This window comes from Pinus tabuliformis, chromosome 8 (assembly GCF_031772625.1).
Source record: "Pinus tabuliformis cultivar Carrire ecotype Pingquan chromosome 8, CPIR1, whole genome shotgun sequence".
NCBI lineage: Eukaryota > Viridiplantae > Streptophyta > Pinopsida > Pinales > Pinaceae > Pinus > Pinus tabuliformis.
Window position 1 is genome coordinate 16,864,150 of NC_142294.1, and position 18,084 is coordinate 16,882,233.

Sequence of the window (18,084 nt, forward strand, 5' to 3'; positions counted from 1 at the left end):
CAACATCATAACTTGTGATGGGGAAGCATTTCCACTGTCAACCAGATTCTGACTTGGGTCGGGAAATGGATCAGTCAATACGGCTGGAGTGTGCGGATTCTTTACGAATCTCTTAAACTCAGCTTTGTATGGGCAATCTGACGTCCAATGATCATCGTCACATATGTGACATCTCCTAGGTGTTTTCTCCTTTCTACGAGGATTTTTTCGAGGAGATGACTTTCTTTGATCTTTCTTCCCTCCGTTTTGATTTTTCTTGCTTCCTGGTCGATTGGTTTCTTTGCCCTTATCTGTCAATACGGCATTTACTTCCGAAGCAAGAACTTCTTCATGCGCATTTTGATTCGAATCCTTACGGGCCTTCTTTTGTTGCGTCTTTTTCGGATTCATGTTTGCCGTGCCAATCACGCCATCACCGGCATGAGAGTCACTGTTTGATTTAGGAGGAGGAGGGATTGAAAACTCTGGTCTAGGGGCGTCTGGTATTTTGTCATAGAGCGTGCCAGACTTAGTGTATACTAAATCCAAGTATTGTGCACGAGCGATAACCTGCTCTTCTGTTACGACTCCTCCCTTTGCTACATCTTCCGTTATGGCCGGAAGTAATGACTTTATAAACCACTCAGCTAAAATCTGATCAGGAACGTACGTCTTAACCATTCTTCGTCGACGTTGCCACTCATGTATATGATCTGATATATGAGTTGCGGTCGTCTGTTTGAAGTTAGTCAATATCTCTGTTCCCGTTTCATACCTTATCGGTAATTGAAAGTGGGTCAAGAATGTCGTGGCAAGGGAGCCAAAATTGTCGAACAAAGCTCTAGGCAATTCTATATACCATTTTGCCACTGGACCTGTCAATGTCCTCTGAAAGAGGCGAAGCCTTATCGAATCGTCATTTAAAGTGTTCGACGAACACCATAGATGAAATGTCATCACATGATTCGACGGGTCTTCACCTGGCTTTCCATTGAATTTAGGGATGTCAGATGGGAGTTTGTGTGGAATCACTGGCCACCAAGGGGCGTAAGCAATTGGATCATTGGTTAACCGATGTAAATCAGGCAACTCTAAAGTCGCCACGAATGGTAACTGCTGGTTCAAGTTAGGCGAAGCGTAACCAGGATACGATGGAATCGCCTGAATAGTCGGTCTCTGCATACCAGCATAATGGAGTTGATGTTGGTATGATGAATACGGTTGATGGACTTGACCACTATAAAGTGGTTGATTTTGACCATTTTGAATATATGGTTGTCCAGTATTCGCAAATATTTGTTGTTCAGAACCTTGGTACACTTGTTGGAATTGCGGCTGTTGGTATTGCATTATCCACGGTTGCGACACCATGGGTTGTTGCGCTACACTAACCATTGGACCAAGATGTGGGGTAGTTGTACCCAACTGTACTTATGTTGCCCCACCAGTAGGTGATTGTGGTTGGGTCGCAGGGTCAAGGGGCTATTGCATGAGAACCTGAGAAATCTGAGGTTGACATACAACAGGCATTGTTTGAACTTGCGACACGGTCACAATAGCCGGTGTAGCTGGGATGTTTGTCACAGGTACACACTGTTGCATAGAATATACAACTCTCGGTGGCTGGGATAGCATAGGTACCCAACTACTCGTTGCAATTCCGCCATAACTTGAATAAGGTTGAGAACTCCCGTATGGGTACCCTCCCGGAGGGGGTAATGAAAGGGCATACTGCCCCCCATACGGTAGCAACCCAGAACTCAAGGCAATTGATTGTCCTGGAGGACTGGATGGCCTAATTAGATTCCCAAAAGGGTCAATTTGATGAGTCTCACCATGAGAGTTACCAGACATTACCCCGGAACAAACAGGAACAGACCATACTGTCGAGATAGTCTCTTGGTGGACTCCTTCTAGCGATTGAAAGCTAGTTGGGACAGATGGTATGCCGGCGAACATTGTTGGATTTGCAGCGGGTAATTCTGTCGTCGCCGTGTCATTTGACACAGTCCTAGATGTTGACGGTTGTTCAGACATTTTTAGTCTATCCAATTGATCGCCTAGTGATTCTACAGGAACTTCCACTGGTGATGGACAAACTTTTGTTGTAGTAGGAAATAGAGTGACCCCTACTCCAAACTGAATTGGAGTGGATACTTGTGGTTCCTCTATAATTTCCTCTATCACAATTAGACCAGGTGGAAGAGGAAGACCGTCAGGTCCGTAAAAGATTTCCGGTACCGAAGAAGGGGTTGTATCGACCGTGACGGATGTTTGAGGAACAAAACTCTCTGGACCGGTTACAGATGGAACTGGTTCAGTCATACAAGTATTTGCCCCCAGACTAGGATCAGTATTACTGTCCCTCCGTGGCGATTGAACTTCTTCTATGGAGGCAGGGTTTCCGGAAATGTTTGGAGTGACCAGAATCTCAGATGTTGTTGGAACACTTGTTCTAACTTTTAAAGGAGATTTTGAACTGGTTCGACGAGCTCGCTTTGTTCGGATTGTTTTCGATTCCGAAGACAAAGACGGTTGACTCGCAAGCCTCCGAGAACGACGGATATTCAATTGACTTTCTTCCACGATTGCGGATTACTCGATCAACTAAAATATAAAGGGGGAAAATTTGTGTTTCCAATTTGAATGAATTTTATTAGACGCTTTTAAACATAACTTTGCTTTTTCATGTTTTAAGAGTCGAGAAAAAGCTAAAGATGACTCTAGTCTCCTTCGATGTATTAACGAGCCCGAAGTGACAAATGCTCGGTTGGACCTTTTTAGTTATAGAGTTTGAAAAGGGCCAAAAGAAACTACTCTGGAGATCTAGGCAGAGGGTGTGCCAAACCTTTCGCGAAACCACAGAATACGTTTTACGGTACGGGTGGTCGATCTTCGTGAATGCTGTGTTCACTGCATCGCGATCAGTAGGGCGGCCGACACGGCTTCCTATGGATAAAGGATAATTGCCTATAGGGGTCTCCCAATATATACGCGACGGTACGTGGGAGCACAAGTCCGTATTAGTGCCACCGACTCTCAGGAGGAATCACCCACCTTCGTAGAGATCGACAGTCACTATGTTTAACGACGCCGGAACACGTCTCTACCTAGACCTCTAGATGTTTGCGTTATGTTTCAAATGCGTTGTTAGGTTCATTCAGTATATTTTAAGTTGATCTTTTTAAAGTTTGCCTTTCAAGGTTCACCACGAGATGTATACGACAAATTCCTAAATGCAGCCTAAGATGAGAAGCAAGCTTTTCAAATCTTTTTGACTGATGAAAATCTTAACTACTGAGAGAGAAGGAAGGCAAATTCTTTTCACACAGTTCATACAGCACAAACTAATGCACTTTCTCCTAAATCATCATGCAAACTTTTTCAAATCCAAAATGCACAATGCATGTATTTTCTTTTCCCTTTCTTAATGTGGATGAATTACAAAAAGAAAGTGGTTATATAACTTTGATTTCGATTTAAAGCGAAAGTAAACAAGTTTGTCCAAAATCAAAAGACACCTTAAGATTCACTTGCTTAATCACTGGAAATACATGAAATCAAACCATACTAACGAAAGTAAAATGACTAATCAGCTATGGACAGCAAACAAGCTAACTCTTTAGACCAGCAAAATGCCTAACACAGGTTCAGATCTAAGAGGCCAAAAGCATGACTAGTTTACTTTTCGTTATGGGAAATTGTAAATGAGTAAGAAATACAAAGAACAAGTACAATTTCGTTATATAACAGAGGCAGAATGATGGCAAGTAATATTGGTTTCAAAACAGGCACAAGACTGACACCTAGCAGCAAAACTAAGTGAAAACAGGAAAGAGAAAGGAGGAAACCCCAAATGCACTAGGCAAATTTGGGCCAACGCAGGCTCTGCACAGCCAAACTGGCTCTCAGCGCAGGTAGCCTATGTACTACCTGCTTTGGAAAACGAGAATTGCGTTTTCACAGTTTCCGGGTCATAATTTTCTCAAAAATGCACGGTTTTTGCTCAAATCAGAAGCAATCAGTCAAGCACACTCAAAGGGATGATTAAGAAGGTGCAAAGCTATCACTAAGAGCTTACAAGGATCCTTGTAGACCAGCTCTTCAAATCATGAATTTGCTCAGAAAATGAGCAAGAGTAGCTGCCCTCTACTTCGCTTTTGATATAGTCAAAAGCTTTTCGATTTGGTACTCTTTTGTTCAGGAAATGAATAGCAAAATACTACAAACACAATCAAACGGATACGATCCCTAGTGGAGTCGCCAGTTTGTTGTAGGGAAAAGTATCCGACTCGGATGACCCTATCCCACTCTAAGGGTGACAGTTCCTTAGCAACAACTGTAAAACAAACTACTTAAGGTTTACTTCTTTATGAAAGCAAAAGAGAATGGAGAAATGCACTAACTGTTGCCTTGCGCTTAATGTCGAATCCAAACTCTTCTCTTTGGTCGCTTGCTCCTAGCTCTTTGTTCTTCTGCTCGCCCAGCTACAATGAGATCCTGCAAAATAACAAAGAAGGAAACTACAAGAGGCATGCAATCATAACTGGTTCATGGATTAGTGTAAACCAAACATGCAATCATCACAATATATTATTGAAACAAGAGCACATAGAAGAACCTCAATAGCTTTTATTAATGAAGAAATAAAGGTTCTGAGAGTATTACAACCATTGAAGGCTCCAACCCAGCAACACCTCCCAGCAGAAAGAATTGCTCTTCTTCACCTCTCTCAAACAATCACCCAATAACTCAATAGTGAAACCAACAGCATATCATTACTTTGCACAAAATTCCAGCCCCTTGAGCTCATAGGAGAGAGCTCAATATATAGATGAATTGAGAAAGGATGAGTCAGCTTGCAACTGATGTGTAGTTGCCTTGTGTCCTCTCTCTCTTCAGTTAATCTTTAGTTGATCTTGAGTTCTTGAGTCCACTTGGAGAACTTTGCTTCCACTTGGAGAAACAGAGCCTCTGACTCATCACAAGGCGAAATACCTTATCCAAGTGTCATTTTTGGAAGATTCCAAAGCAATGACTCACTGTGCCACTTGTCCCTTCTCGCTCAGCGTAGGTGGCCTTTGTCCCACTTGCTTTGCAACGCAGGTACACCATGGAGCAACTGAGTTTTAGCGCAGAAACCTAGTGGAGCACCTGCTTTGATTTCAGGATTGCTTGTTTTTGAGTGTTTTTAGGTGGAGAACTGATCTGAGAGCTGTTGGTTTGCTGACCTTGTTCCTCTAGGAGTAGGAACATCATGTTTAGGGAACTTTGGATCCCTTGGATTATTGACAATTCATGCTTGTTGCTGTAAGGCACAAAATTGTCTATAACATATAGTAGGCTGATCCTGTGAGACAGTAGGTTCCAGTGGAGGTAGAGGTTCTGCTACGTCAATTTGGTCAATATTTCCCACAGGTGGTTCTTGTGTGTCACCTGGGGTAGTGGCTGGTTCTTGTGTTGCAGCCACTTGCTCACTATCATTCTGGGTGTCGGCAGCTGGTTCTTGTGTATCAGCTGTCTTAAGATATGATGCCACGAAGCTATGAAGGCTCTGCATCTCAGCCTCTGTGGGTGAGGGAGAAGGGTTTCGAGAAGTGGCTGGAGTGCGGGGTTTTAAAATAATGGATGGTGGGCTGGAGGAATCAGGGGATCCAACTACTGCTGATTTTCGTTTGGGTAAAAAGGCAGGGAATTGAGGTGTTTTTCTCTTCCTGCTGGCTCTTGTGGCCGGAACAGTAGTCGGGGTGGTGGGTGCTTTGGTTGAAACCCCCGTTCTTCTTCTTTTTACTGGGGATTTCCTTGCCTGCTGCATTTTTCGTTTAAGCTGCGTAATTGGGATATTATCGTCAGAATCATCAGTAGAGATACTGAGTATGGGGGCGGGAGAATTGGTTCTTTTGGGCGACACAGTTAATTCCACTGCTTCTTGTTCATTTTCTGTAACATGCAGAGGTATTTGATGGGGTTGTTCGGGGATATGCTCTGTCTGCTGAGGGTTTTCCGAAGGGGTTTGCTCAGGGGTGTCGTCTGTTTGTTGAGGAGGCTCCTGGTCTTGCTGAGGTGTGTCCTCAGCTTGACGAGGAGTTTCCTCTTCTTGATGAGGACTACCCTGCACAGGCTATGGACTTCTTTCCTCCGGATGGGGATTAATGGGGGGTGGAGGGATGTTCAGAGTAAGAGCTCTGTTAATCAACAGTTGGACTAGGCGATGGTGTTTTAGGGAGAGGGCTGGATTCTTCGCTTTCATAGCATATCGTGCCATATTTTTAAGACAACCCAGCAAATAATATGGCATGTTCAATAATTGACCATTTCTTAAGTGATTTAACAGAACGAAGTCGTGCTGGTAGATTACCTGGTAACGACCTTCGCATGTTAGATACTGCTTGACGAATTCGGCGACTCTTGGCCATGGTTGAGGTAACGACCGCAATGCTACACCTCTGCCCTTGGTTTCTACTTCCTCGCCCGGACGGAGAAAGTCTTGCTGCGCGTTCAGAATCAAGTGCTTCCTGCTGAACCATCTTGTACCAGTGGTTGGGAGTCCGGTGACTTCGGCTATGAATTCTTCCATAACCGGAACTTGAATTCCTTGGACGACAGAGAATCCTTCTGTCAAATTGCATGTGAATTCCAGGACTTGCTGCTCATTAAAGTCCGGAAGTCTCCTGAAATATTCTATCCATCCAGCTTGCAGGAAAATTTGGTAAATTTCTGGAAAGAGCTCCAGAACTGCTGTCGTTCCTGGTTCATGAGTGATAAGGGTTCCTCCCATGGCTGTTGTCTCGGTAAATCTTCAGAATTCGGGGCCGAGCTACCGATTTCAACTCAGAGTATACATCACAAATGGTAACATGATGTAATTTTTACATACAACCGGGAGAATTAAGGGTGGCAGTGGTTGGCGTGGTTAACCATTATGGAAATTGCTTTGGTAACCCCCCCCTTCCTACGTGTGAATGATATGATTGGGAAATGCAATCCTTTGATGGACCTATCACCCTTTTTCCTCTTATCTATTATTTAATGCTTATTCATAAACGTGCGTACCTTCGTCCTTTACCTTTTTGGATCGCTGCGTCAAAAAGTCTTTTCTCGTCTGCTGTCAAATTATAATCATTACCGCGGATCTGAAAGCACGGGAATATGATAACAACGGGAAGTGACGGTGAGGTACTGTAATCATCACGAAAGGTGATATGTTTCGTGTGGAAAGGATGTTTCGGATCAGGAAGCACTGTCGTGGCACCGAGATTGGTGTTGCAGCCACAGAGAATTACCGTTGGGCAACCGGGATTAGGGGGAAACGTTTGTAAGACGGGGAATGTGCTGGAATAATGGAACTAGTGTTACAGCAACAGGAATAATGTTGGGACAACGGGAAGTGGTGTTGTAGCAACGGGGAGTGGTGTTGCAGCAACAGAAAATGGTGTTGCAGCAACAAGAAAACGGTGTTGCAGCAACAGGAAATGGTGTTGCAGCAACAGGAATTGGTGTTGCAGCAACAGGAAATGGTGTTGCAGCAACAGGAAATGGTGTTGCAGCAACAGGAAATGGTGTTGCAGCAACAGGAAATGGTGTTGCAGCAACAGGAATTCGGAGTCCGCCCAGTAATTCCTTTTGAAGCCTTTGCTCTCAGCTACTTTCCATGCTACATCTGCAAAATCTGGAAATATAATATTGCAATCCTTGGCAGGAATTATTAGTTCCTAAAAAAAATATCTAATCCTAATAATTACATAAATAATAGAAATTCAAGTGTTCTGAGGGACGGCAAGTTCCCCTGGAAAAGAATACTGTTTTATTGCCATGCAAGTGGCTTTAAAGTCCTCTTTGGAAACCGGCCGCTGATACAACCGAAGTCGGTAGCCATTCACTAACAGTGGTGTTCTGCTTCCATCGATTGTTAATAGTCTAACTGTTCCATTTGGGAAAACAGTATCCACTTCATACGGTCCCAGCCATCTTGTTCTCAACTTCCCTTGAAAGTTCTCGAAACGTGAGTCGTAAAGAAGAGCCCAGTTACCTTTCTGGAACTGCTTTTGCTTAATGGTTCTGTCATGCCATCTGCTCCTTTGTTGCTGTATCATAGTTGTTTGGTGAACGGCATCCAGTCTTTTCTCGTCCAGTTCCTGCAACTGCTGCAACCTGGCTGTCTGTGCATCAGTTAAATCAAGGTTAACAACTAAGGCAGTTCTTAAGGTTTTAATTTCAAATTCTACAGGAAAAATAGCATTCTTTCCAAAAACCAATTCATAGGGTGAAAATCCTGTTGTGTTTCTCCAGGTGGTTTTGTAGGCCTAAAGAGCCTCGGGCAACCGCTGAAACCAGTCCCTTCTATTCTCCTTTATTGTTTTTATTAAGATAGCTTCTATGACCTTGTTTATGCTTTCCACCTGCCCATTTGCTTGGGGGTGGTAAGGTGTGGTCATCTTATGCTTGATATGATATTTCTGAAGCGTATCTTTGAAACCGTGAGAATTAAAAGGAGGTCCTCCATCAGTGACTAATTCTCTGGGTAGTCCAAATCTAACAAAGATTTCTTCAAATAGGAATGTTAACATTGCTTCTTCATTAGCTTTGATGAGTGCTTTGGCCTCTACCCATTTAGTCATGTAGTCTGTGCATACTAAAATGTAAACTCTTTGATTGGATGGAGGATTAATGGGACCTACAAAATATAATGCCAATTTCTCAAAGGGTTCGAGAGTTACCTGAGGGTTGACTGGCATTTCATCCCTATGGTTGGGCTGGCCCATTCTTTGGCAGCTGTCACAAGCCTTCACATATTTTTTTGCATCTTTAAAAAGTGATGGCCAGTAATATCCCATTCTAAGTACCTTGTGAGTTGTTCTTTTATCTGCAAAATGTCCTCCACAAGGACCATCGTGACAAGCTTTCAATATGTCATAAATCTCATCTTCCCCAATGCATCTCCTGATTTCTTGATCTATCCCTGTATGGAACAGACACCCGCTTATCCAGCTGTACCTAGCACTTTGCTGGATGATCTTTCTTCTTTCTCTGTGTGATAGGTGTGATGGTAATTTTCCTGCAACTAAATAATTGGCAATGTCTGCATACCAAGGTGAGTGAGCAGATACTGCAAATAGATACTCATCAGGAAAAGAATCATCTACTGGAACATTTTCATTGGTTTTTAAACGAGAAAGAAAATCAGCAACTACATTTTCTTTTCCTGGACTATCTACGATTGTGATATCAAATTCATGTAATAGTAATAACCACCTGGTGACTCGAGCATTAGTAATTGATTTATTCATTAAATACTTGATGGCCGAGTGGTCTGTATGCACAAAGGTAGTATAGCCAGTAATATAATGCCGAAATTTATTAATAGCATAAATAACTGCTAAAAATTCTTTCTCAGTTACTGTATAATTTAACTCAGCTGGTGTCATGTTTTTGCTAATGAAATAGATAGCATAGGGGAGATTGTTTTCTTCCTGACCCAGGACAGCTCCAATTGTCGTGTCTGAGGCGTCAGAGGAAATGTGAAAGGGTAATGCTCAATCGGGTCCTCTCAAAATAGGAGTTGTGGACAACTGATGCTTAATTTTATTGAATGCAGTCTCACAGTCATCAGTCCACTTGAATTCAGCATTTTTCATTAATAACACAAACAAAGGAGAGGCTATTTTAGAAAAATCTTTAATAAATCTTCTGTAATAACCGGCATGTCCTAAAAAACTTCTCACCTCTATTTGTGTTTTGGGGATAGGAAGGTTCTGAATCACTTGAATCTTAGCTGGGTCGACTTGGATTCCTAAAAATGAAATGAAATGACCTAATACAATGCCCTGGTTCATCATCATGTGGCACTTTTCAGTGCTCAAAGAGAGGTGTGCTTCAATACACCTCTTGAGTACTTTTTCAAGGTTTTGGAGGGCATCTTCAAAGGTCACTCCATAAGGAGTAAAGTCGTCCATGAATATTTCTAATGAATCGTTTAACATATCAGAAAAGATTCCTATCACCGCTCTCTGAAATGTCGCTGGAGCATTACACAACCCAAATGGCAGTACTCTATAGGCAAAGGTTCCCCATGGGCTGGTAAATGTGGTTTTGTCCTGATCCTGGGGTGCAATCCTGATTTGGTTGTATCCACTAAACCCATCCAAGAACGAGAAGAATTTCTTACCTGCTAAATTATCCAATACTTGATCAATAAAAGGTAAAGGGAAATGATCTTTTTGTGTTGCTTTATTTAATGATCTATAGTCTACACATACTCGCCATTTCCCATTCTTCTTTGGTACAATTACGAGTGGAGAAACCCACTCGTTGTCAGATATTGGGTATATGAATCCTGCATTTAGAAGTTTTTGGAGTTCCTCCTTCACAATTTCTCTGAGGTTAGGGTTCATTCTTCGTTGGGGTTGACAGACTGGTCGGGATCCCTCCTTAATGTATATACGATGAGTACATAATTCAGGGGAGATTCCTTTCATGTCTATGTAGTCCCATGCGAATGCCTCTTTGTTTGCTTGGAGTAACTTTATTACTTTCTGTTTTTCATCCTCAGTCAAATCAGGATTTATATTCAGCGTTTTACCAGGCTCAATTTCAACTGTTGTGCTCTTGGAAGAGTTACCTAGTGTTGTTTGGCATAAGTTTTCATCATTCATATTCTGCTGGGATTCCGGTTCTAGAATTGCAGCGAAGTGATTAGATGTTTCTGGGTTAACCGAAGAGGGTTCAGAAATAAAACTGCTAATTAGCTCATCTTCGGTGGAATCTTTAAAGGTCAAAGCTTGTCCAATAGTTAATATTGGTTGGGTTTCCTCATCCTCATAGTCTACCCATATAGAATTATCATTGTTAATCATGGGAGTGGCATGGGGATAGAGGGTCAGCTGTTTAGTTTCTTGTCCATTGGAGATGGTCATTGATCCAAATCTACAGCTGAGGAAAGCATCTGTTGTAGCCAACCAAGGTCTCCCTAGAATCAACGGATGACCCCCCAACTTTGTTTTGGTTTGTAAGACCACAAAGTCAACCGGGTAGTTCCAGGATTCTACAGAGATTATAAGGTCTTCAATGACCCCTTCAGGTTTGATCGTAGAACGGTCAGCTAATTCTAAGATAGTAGGAGTTTCCCTGATAAAGTTTTTCAGCTGGAGAAATTGAGCTGTTTCGAGAGTCATGATGTTTATTTCAGCTCCTAAGTCTACTAAGACTTTAGAGATAAAGGTTTTTCCGACCTGGACTGTTACTGTAGGGTGACCAGGGTCACCATACTTGACAGGATAATCTTTTTCAGTCATTAAGGCAGTTAATTCCCCCATCACATGAACTGTGAGGGGGTCTTTAGCCTTCCTTCCAGGTTTCTTTACACAGATGTATCTAATAGTTCTGGCGTATATAGGAACATCCCTTAGTGCTTGCAATAATGGGATTTTGACATACAAGTTCTGTAACTCTCCTAAAAGATTGAAGGTAGGTTGTTCAGGTACTTTAGTGAGAGTTAGTCTTTCAGGGAATGGTGGGTCTACCGTTTGGTCATTATTGTTAGGTGTTGTTTCTACAGTTTCAGTACTATGGTTAGCTGGTTTCTGTTTTCTAGTCTCTTCTTTTTCAGAGTCCGTGATATCATCTATAATAGGTTCAACTATTCTCCCTGAGCGAAGATGGATATCATTGCATTGCAGGGGAGGAATAGACTGACTCTGAATGTCAATAACTTGCAAGGCCTTATTATTATTCGGATTAGGGTTAGGTTGTATAGGCAGCTGCGGTCTCATTGCCTGATTATTCGGAGGATTATTAGATGGTAAGGAAAGAGATTGTTGTTGTTGAGGAAAAGGTATCTGTTGGGCTGCCCAGTTTGGGTTCCATTGATTAAAGTATGGTTGCTGGGGGGCCCAAGGATTCCACATAGTAGGGTCAGGAAAAGGGATATTTGGTTGCTGCATAAGTGGAAAGTTCATTGTGTTGATGGGTGGGTATTGCATTTGATTCATGGGTGGGTAAAAAGGAGAACTATTATTCCAACGATTGAATGTTGTATTAGAGCTCGTACCTTGTCTTTGCGGCCATTGCCTCCTCTGAGTCATTAGGTACACCGCTTCAGCTTCTTCTTCAGTTGTTTGCAGTGCTGCTTTAATTCTAGGCAGAGAGGGGCATTGCTGTGTTTCATGATCCTTCTCGCAGATTGTGCATATAGGCATCCTATCCAGTGGGCATTCTCTAAGTGGATGTTTCTCTCTGCATTTTGAACAGAAAATTGCCAGGGAAGCTTCTACTTCTGCCTGTTTCTTCTTGACCTGCAGAGCATCAATCTGTGAAGCAAAAGAACTTAGCATTTCAGTTTTAAATTCTTCTAATAAGTTACCTATCTCAGCTCTTGTTGCTCCTCCACTGGCTGACTTCTGAACCCTTGAATACACATTATCTCTGCCTTTCGATCTGCCTGCCGCTCCCCTTGAACACTGCATACAGAGCTTAATAATTTCATCAAAGGGTTCTTTAGAAATGTCCCCTTTTCCAAGCATGTTAAGCATGTCCAGGCAATCATCTCTTACCCCTTTCAGCAGTATGGTCTTCAAAACATCTTTGCTCATATTAGGATGATCAGACCGCTGCAGATTATACTGTAATCTTTCCACGAAGTCTTCCAAATTCTCGTCCTCTTTCTGGACCATTTTAAACAATTCTTCCTTTCTTTCTCTTGTCCGACAGTAGTCTTGATACTTAGCCAGAAATCCCTCTTTCATTTGGTCCCAGGTGGTGATTGCCTGAGCTCCCAAGCTCATAAACCACCTCAATGCGTTCCCTTTTAGTGTTGCTGGAAACAATTTCAGCTTCTGATTAGGACTTATGTAATCATAGCTTCTACACAGTATGTCGAATTCGAAGAGGAATTCGTCCGGATCTTTGGAGGACAACCCATGGAAATTGGGTAATGCCGAGAGTGGAATATTTTTCATGGGGGTTGTTCCTCTCGGAAGTTCCCCAATAGGGAATTCTAGGGTAGAGAGCGAGTTTTCCCCTCTCCCTTCTGTTCTGTTATCCTCCATCGGTATTTTCCCTGAATCACTCGCTTTGTCTTCTGTGTCTTCTGTTTCTTCAGGTTCCTCTTCCGGTTCCTCGGTGTACTCTGGTGCTTCCAGCTTCCTCTCAGGTCCTATCACTTCCTCCGTCTGCTGGTCTGTTTGTGAGGAGTATTGGATCTGGGGTCTCCGGGAACTCGTCCTCTGTGATGCTTCGGCCTTAGAGATGATTTCGTCGATGTAAGTCTTCCTTCCTCCTTTGCCGCCTGTAAAATTAGGTTTCTTGCGTCCTCTCATACACCTGTTATTTTCACAAAGAAACCATTAATGCTTTTAGAATTCTTTAGTTGCCTTCCCCGGCAACGGCACCAAAATGTTGGCTAGTTGAATTGTTTATGAATTAAACATTTAAGTACCACATTAATTGTCGACCAGGGAAAGTCTTTTTATTTCAAAGGCACTGCGTACTGCATGTACTTAAAGTCTAAAAGCATCGAAAGCTGTAGTATACGTAATTCTTACGCTATGTCATTACAGTACTTGTTAAGATGAAAACAATTAATTAAAACTACGAGTTTGGGAAGCAAAATAATGGATGCTCTGTTGGCAGAGGATCAGGACCCTATCCTCCAGATGGGGACGTTCAGCACCTTCCCCTGTAATCAGAATTACTAATGCACACTGCACTCTCATTCACCGGTGAGAAACAAACTCAAAAGATCAATGAAACAGAGTACTAGCAAAGCAAAGAATACCAGAGGTAATGCTATCAAATCCAAACAGAGTACCAGAAAAAAATTACTGCACACTTACACACTTGACAGGAAAGTAAATGGGTGAATCTTGTGAGGAAGGTGGGCCCAGTCCCTCTCACAAGATTCCCCAGGAAAACGAAGACGGGATTAAGTGCTCAAAACAGTTTTATATTCATCTACCAAAAATATTAAATACAATAGAGTTTCGACTTGCTGATGTTCTCAGAATCTCGATTACAGACTGACCATAGACACCGACTAACTCCCTTTTCATGTAGATGTCTCCTCTTTATAGAGGAGACATCTATTGCAATAGAGTATTACAGCCTATTCAGTTAACCCATCTTGTCAAAAATAAACAATTCAGAGTGCTGTTACAACAGTATGATAGTACATTCTTTTCTTGAGCTTTAGCCGTTACACGGCGGGTAACTGACTTTGACTGTCTTCTCGGGATCTTCATATTCCTTCGCCATTTCCCCATGCTGTTCATGCTGACTGTGTTCTTCTTTCTTTAGACTTCCGCTTGATTATGCCACGTCAAGATTCTCTAGATAGCTGCCATCTGTTGTCCGTGGCTGTTACAAAATAGCTTGCTTTAGGTAATTGTTGTTGCTGACTGTAGCAACTACGGAGTTGCTGCTTCTGGTGTTGCAGCAACTGCGTAGTTGTTGTTTCTGGTGTTGCAGCAACTGCGTAGTTGCTGTTTTTGGTGTTACAGCAACTATACATTATAACTCCTGCAAGCTTAAGACAATTATTTGACAATTTAGTCAGCGTTTCCAAGGATAAGTATAAAGATATTCACGAATATGAAATAAACAATTAAACATAGACATGCGGAAGGTTACTTCATACCTTGGGGTTAATATGTCATTATATAATAAAAGCTTTCAACTTATGACTACAAAAGGGTAATTATACGGCAAAAGATAAGGTCAAAAATAGGTCAATTGTGAGTCCCAACAATCACTAAGTCCAAGGGTGTGGCAGATATAGGTCCCCTGGAGGAACAACTCAAAGAGGCGAGAAAGGAATTGGCTATGGTATGGCATGTGGAAAGCAGCCAGCGGGCCAAGCTATAAGAAGAAAACAAGCTGCTTAAACAGCAGCTACAGCTATAGGGACAACATAAGGAAGACAAGTCCCACATCTTAGGAGAACAACAGCAGCAGGAGGAGCCCACAACAGACAAAGAAACCCCTGATGAATAGCAGAGAAGAGATGGGTTGCAAGCTGAAATTGAGACACTAACTAGATAGCTACAGGAGAAGGACTTGCAAGCAGCCCAGGAGATACAGTCTCTGAAACAGCAGGTGCAAGAAAAGGAGGCCCAACTGGCCTGCATGGCCAGCTGGGCGATGGAAGCTCTATAGTGTAGGAAACCTACCAAATCATACGCCCTATACCTTAAGGATCAGTGGTTGCAGTTTCAGATTAACACCTTGGCCCAAAGGGGCATCACTCCATTTCAAAATTATCATCAATTTGTGGCTTTATGTGACAGTAGCTCATCAGAGGACAAGGCTAAATTATCATAGTTTTATTTTCACAACTTAGCCCTTCCAAATATGAATTCATGGGATTCCAAAACTGTGGTAGGAGACGTCCAACTTATGGCCATGGCCTCTTGGATGAATCATGAGGAAAAAAGAGTAGTAGAGGTCTGAAATGTTATGAGCAGGGAACTCAGTGAGCCACTAATGATCAGAGCAGAGTCGGAGGATCCCTCAGCAGTGATTAGCGCCCACCATCACTTGGCCAATAGCCCTCAGGATTTACCAGATAACATTGAGCAACATGCTCAAGCTATTGCCCATTTTGAGGACATGGAGACACTGTTGGGGGATAACTGCCTTCATGGCTGCAGAAGACGGTGGAACACACTGCCCCACAGCTTGAAGATAAGAGAATACCACTCTCTAAATAGGATGAGGGAGGCCTTGGCAAGGGTACCCCTCTACAAACAGTCAATGAAAAATCTGCAAGCCAATTCGATTGGCCAGAAATTCAGTCCTCCCTTGCTTTTGGGATTACTAGAAGGAGTTAAGGAAGAGGAGGAAAACAGACAGTGGGAGGAAGTGGAAAGAAAAGCAGGATTTCACGACCGGGAAGAAGACATCACCATGGAGGCCTGGGATGTGAGAGAGGCAGTCAAAGCTATCAAGGATGATGAGCTAGATTAGCTGCTCAGAGGATGACCAACCCATTTAGCAGGGGTTGATGATAAGCCCCAAAAATGGGTAACTTATTGGGCTCATTTTGCCTACTGTTCTTCATCAATCCACCATTTTTCATAGTTTAAGCATGTTTTTTTAGTATGTTTATGTTATTTGAACGAATGAGGGTGGTCACTTTACCAAGAAGGCTAATACGTGGTTATTTCAGGTTTTTTGGACAAATTTTGGAACAAGGCCAAGAAATTATGAGCTAGATGATAGCCAAGCATGAAGGAACAAGGGTGAGGATTCGTAGGAAGGGTGTCTCTTGCATTAAATGGCCCTTCCTTGAAATTTCCCCCCTCAACTCGAAGCTCAGCAGGCCACCAAAATGAATCCTAAAGGCAGCCGAGCAGCTTTGTGAAAAGTGAATGTTTACTGGAAGTTTGAACAGCCGAGCCCCTTGAGTTAAGGAGGGCTACTGAGGACCCTCGTAGTGCATAAATAGGAAGGCTTTCAACCTTCGTAGGTTACTTTTTGAATTGTTGGGTTTAGCACTATAGTGCTGTCATTTTCGTAGCTATTGTTGTATAACCTTCTTGTGACATGGTTATTTTTTAGTAATGAAAAGCAACTTTATTTGGCATCAATTCTGAGTTTTTCTTAGGAGCCTACAGCTCTTAGGGTTGGGCCCAATCCAAGTGCCAAGGCTTCCTTTGTGTACTGTTATTTATTTGTTTTCATGTCTTTGCAAAATAATTTTTGTTAAGTAGATTAAAATCTTGCTGGTTACCTAGGTCATTGTTGATTATTAGAAAGGCTTTTTATGTTCAGATTGAGTTGATATGTTAATCACAGGGAAGATCTTCAGAAAAAGGCCATAAAGCACCTCTGATCTCACCTCTCCCTCAGTGGGATCATGACCTGAGACCAAGGTGTCCTTGCAGCTACCAAAAACACTGTCAGTGCTTCATCACGCAATTATTAGTGTAGGTTCTCATCTGCAGAAGTTGATACCTGTTGTGGTTACGCGTTCAAGATCATGATTGCTTAGTTGTATAGCTATTTCATGAGATTTCATTGCAAATAAACTTTTGTTCATTTCCTTTGCTGTTACTTAGGTCAGATTAGAGTAAAGTAGCTAGGCCATTGGTTTTCCAAGTCATTGTTTGCTCAGTTTGAGAAATCACTTGCAGAGCGCCTGTACTACCTCTCCATCTACCTGTACTCCATCAATCCCATCTTCTCCATCCCCCAACTCTGATTCTTGGCTCACATTTGCTACGTTCCTTCACTTTGACCTAATGTCCATAATTTTGTGCAACATTGCTCTACTTCTCCTTGACAAATCCAACCATCCTCATCACTCCTCAACTCCATCCATCAAGTCCTGGACCTCCTCACACCCTTATCCTAACCCCATACTCACTTCTCCATCTTTTTCTCTCCATCCACCCTCCAAAATCCCATTTCTGAACATCTTGTAGAAAATATAGAACATCCTGTAGAACCCCTACAGACTTCTAGTAGAAGCTCACGAAAGCAGTTTCTTGATAGCCAAACTCTGTGAAACTCTCTGGAAGGGTGCTAGGGACCCCTTAGGCCCTCTTCTAACCTTTCCAACCTCCTACAAGCATTTCCTCTCGCCAATCCACCTCTGCACAGTCAAAAACTAGTTAAAGCACATGCATGACAATTCTGACATTTTACTCAAAAATACAAAAAGATGTTTTTTTCAGATTTTACTGTAGAAGTAGCTTAGAAACATGAATTTCACCTTATTAGAAGTCAATGGCATCTCTTTTAGTAGCTTTCGTCCTCTTTCGCGCACCAGTAGGATTAGCTGGTAAAATTAGGGTTTGCTAGGGTTTGCATTTCCTTTTAGCTTTTCAGTTTCTTTCTGCAAGTAGATTAGCCTCCTTTGAGTTAGCTTCCATCCATCAGTTAGAAAGCTTCTCAGAGCTCATAGAAGTTGTCTTAAGCTCATAGTAGACTTGTGCCAGCTGACCAAGTGACAGCTGCGGCAAGAGCTAGTACTTGTGCATATAGCACCGTCGCTTCCAAGTTTGTTACAAACTACCGAGTTGATAAGAGTAAAGAAGGAAGTCCCATGAGTTGCAGCATTATTGCTGCAATACTGGAGCCCACCAGACACTACGTCGAGTTCAGCACTGA